Source organism: Penaeus monodon, chromosome 37, assembly GCF_015228065.2.
Source record: "Penaeus monodon isolate SGIC_2016 chromosome 37, NSTDA_Pmon_1, whole genome shotgun sequence".
NCBI lineage: Eukaryota > Metazoa > Arthropoda > Malacostraca > Decapoda > Penaeidae > Penaeus > Penaeus monodon.
The window spans coordinates 2,259,298-2,263,424 of record NC_051422.1 but is presented as its reverse complement, the minus strand read 5'-3'; positions in this window follow the sequence as shown (position 1 = coordinate 2,263,424).

The window sequence follows — 4,127 nt, the reverse complement described above, 5'->3', positions numbered from 1 at the left end:
CTCTTCGCGTTTTTCCTTCTCTTCTTCTCTCTCTCTCTCTCCTCTTCCTCATATCTCTCCTTCCATCTCTTTCTCTTCTTCTGCTCATGCACTCTCTCTCTCGTCCTCTTCCTCTCTCACTTTTCTTTCCATTTCTCTCTTTCTCTCTCCTCTTCCTCCTCCTCTCTCTCTCTCCTCTCTCTCTCTCTCTCTCTCTCCTCTCTTCCTCTTCTCTCCTCTCCTTTCCTCCTTCTTCCTCTCTTCTCTCTCTCTCTCTCTCTCTCTCTCTCTCTCTCTCTCTCTCTCTCTCTCTCTCTCTCTCTCTCTCTCTCTCTCTCTCTCTCTCTCTCTCTCTCTCTCTCTCTCTCTCTCTCACCACACACACACACCTCTACTTTCCCTCCTTCGTAGATTGTGCCGCATCTACGCCCCCTCGTTGCATTCCCGACTAAACGACTCTTTAATTGAGAGAATTCCTGCATTTAATTCTATTGTTGGATTAAGAAAAAAAAAAAAATTAAGAAATCTTTTTAAATGAGCACGGGAGTGGGGAGAAGGGGGTTGCCAAATCACCCATTTTTTCCCTCAATTATTTCTTTATACGTATATTCTTCGTGTTATACGGGGAAAGGAGAGGGAAAGGAGGGGGATGGGTAAATAAAAGAACAGAGAGGAAAGGTAAGGAAATGAAGGAAGGGCAAGAGAAAGAGGAAGAGGAAGAGGAAGAAGGGGAAGGAAATGAAGGAAGGAAGAAAGGTAAGAAAAGGAGGGACAAGGAAGCGGAAGAGAAGAAAGAAGATAGGCGTAAAAGGAAGGGAGAGGGCAAGGGTGAGCAGAAAAGGAAGGGAAGGAAAGGGAAGTCGAGAACAAGAACAGAGAGAGGGGACAAGGGTATGGAAAAAAACGGTATGCAAAGGAAAAAGATAAAGTGATAACAAGAAAGGGAAATGGACAAGGCCAAGAAAAAGGGAGAGGCAAGAGGAAGGGGAGAGGAAGGGGAGAGGGAGGGGACTTCAGCCCATACAGGTTGGGTGAGAAACTCAATACTGCGCCCATCTGTGAGACCCAAACGGCGTAATATCTTGAGTTACGCGACCTGGAAGTAACCGGTTGTTATCACCGCCCTGTTACTACTGATGGGGTAACGAGCGATTGTGTTGGGGCGTTTGGTGTAATGGGAAGGTGTGAGGAGGAAGGTGCGTTATTGGCAGTATGCTATTCTTGGTATTTGTATGTGTAAGTCTGCTTTTCTGACAATGAGTGTGTGCGAATGAGACAGAGGGAGGGAGAGGAAGACAGGGAGAGAGGGAGGAGGGAGGGAGGAGAAGAGAGGAGAGAAGAGAAAGAGAGAGAGAGAGAGAGAGAGAGAGAGAGAGAGAGAGAGAGAGAGAGAGAGAGAGAGAGAGAGAGAGAGAGAGAGAGAGAGAGAGAGAGAGAGAGAGAGAGAGAGAGAGAGAGAGAGAGAGAGAGAGAGAGAGAGAGAGAGAGACAACGAAAAACAAAAAAAAAAAAAGAAAAAAAAAAAAACACACAAAACCCCCCAAACAAACAAACAAACAACCACACACCAAAAAGCAAAAAGCAAAATGAAAGCCCACACTCCAAACACGTTCGCTCCCACTTCCCTTTCGAGCGGGCGAGTCCCAGGAACCGTCCGGGCGAGCGAGTCCACGGTGGGCCGACCGGAGACCCAATCGCAAACCTGGTCCGAGAAATGACTTCGATTTTGCTTGCAAGACACTTCTTTTCTTCGCCATTTTTTGTTCTTCTTCATCTTTTTCTTCTTCTCCTTGTTTTTCTTTTTCTTCTTGTTTTTCTTTTTCTTCTTCTTTTTTTCTTTCTCCTTCTTCTTCTTGTTCTTGTTCTTCTTCTTTTTCTCCTTCTTCTTCTTCTTCTTCTTCTTTTTCTCAGTCATCTTTCTGTTTTCCGGTTACTTTCGTAGATTGGGATTATAAATGTTGTTGTTATTGCTGTTGCTGCTGTCAGTGTTATTGTTGCTGCTGTTGTTGTTATTGTTGTTGTTGTTTGTGATGATGTTTTTGTTGCTTTTAGTGATACCGATTTAATTGTTAGCGATGTTTTTGTTGTTTTTTGTGATACTGTTTTTTATCGTTAGCGATGCTGATGTTTTTGTTGCTGTTAGCGATGTTGATGCTTTTGTTGTTGTTAGCGATGTTGATGTTTTTGGTCGCTGTTGTTGTTAGTGATGTTCTTGCTTCTGTTGTTCGTTTAATGAACAGACGAAAATATAAATTGCTTTTTATCCTATGTTTTATATTATAGGTTTAATCAATTCTCTTAATAATATGCTAGTCATTATAACTCAAGATTTAATCGGTGTCTATGTTCTTTTTTGGAGTCCTAATTATATATGATAAATAGATTATAATTACTAATAAACAATTAACGCAGTTATCGCCCGTTTTCGATATCCTGACGTGGGGGGAGGGGGGGGAAGAGAACGTGAGAAAGATAGATATAGATATAGCTAGGCAGGCAGATAGATAGATAGATAGAAATGGGGGTTGAGAGAAAGAGAGAGAGAGAGAGAGAGAGAGAGAGAGAGAGAGAGAGAGAGAGAGAGAGAGAGAGAGAGAGAGAGAGAGAGAGAGAGAGAAAGAGAGAGAGAGAGAGAGAGAGAGAGAGAGAGAGAGAGAGAGAGAGAGAGAGAGAGAGAGACAGAGAGAGAGAGAGAGAGAGAGAGAGAGAGAGAGAGAGAAGAGAGAGAGAGAGAGAAAAGAGAGAGAGAGAGAGAGAGAGAGAGAGAGAGAGAGAGAGAGAGAGAATAAACTCTAGGTAGCCCCTCCGAGTGGGAGAGCCAGGTAGCCCTCCACCGGCCGAGGGGGAGCCAGGTAGCCCCTCCCGAGCGCATTCAAGCTGCCTCGCTCGGCCCTTATCGCTGCCCACCATCAGCTGCTGGCGGAATCTTCTCGTGTTACGTAAGTTTTGTGTGTCTCTCCCTTTCCTGCTGTCGACATCGGTGGAAAAGGGATCGAGATTTGAGAGAGAGGGAGACTGGGAGAGGAGAAGGAGGGGGAGAGAGAGGCAGAGTATAAGAGGGAGAGAGAGAATGTGTGTGTGTGTGTGTGTGTGTGTGTGTGTGTGTGTGTGTGTGTGTGTGTGTGTGTGTGTGTGTGTGTGTGTGTGTGTGTGTGTGTGTGTGTGTGTGTAGAGAGAGAGAGAGGGAGAGAGAGAGAGAGAAGAGAGAGAGAGAGAGAGAGAGAGAGAGAGAGAGAGAGAGAGAGAGAGAGAGAGAGAGAGAGAGAGAGAGAGAGAGAGAGAGAGAGAGAGAGTCCGTATTTCTCCTTTCTCTCTACTATATCTAAAATAAAAATAGCATATGACAATTTCCAGTATGATCTGTACCCCCTTAATATTTCCTACATCAAAGAGAAGAATGATGGCAGCAAACACAGAGAATGACGTCAGCGAAAGAAAGCAACAGAAAATGCGAGAAGACAAATTTACACACGCGTGCAAACACACACACACACACACACACACACACACACACACACACACACACACACACACACACACACACACACACACACACACACACACACACACACACACACACACGCACACGCACACACGCACACACGTACACACACAAGGAACACAACGAGAAGTGTATATTGTGACCAAAGTTGCCAAATGAATGACAGCGAGTAATTTGAAAGTGTCAGATTAAGTAATCGAAAGATAACACAAAAATATATGAATGAGTTTGAATCATTTCACAGCGCAGGAGATTCATTCATACACTTTTTCTATATCTGTAATCGAAGTTTGATATAGTAATTTCCTTAGGAATTACGTGACTATTTAGTTACTACCATCGAAGCATCATTTACATATCTTGCAAATGACTGACTTGCATTTACTCACTCCTTCAACAAAATACAGAATGAAATGAAATGTAGTCAAATAAATCAAACATTTAGATCAGTTTACATGCTCTTAATAGCTTTGACTGATTGACTGCCCCCATTGTGTTTTTTTTTCTTTCTTTTTTTTTTTTTTACCTGGACGCAAACACCTCGGGAAAATTTATTGTATCCAATGACCTGCGATTTTCCCTTTTTTATTCTCCCTCACTCTCTCTTTTCATTTATTTTTTTTCCTTCTTTGTCGTCGCCTCCCCC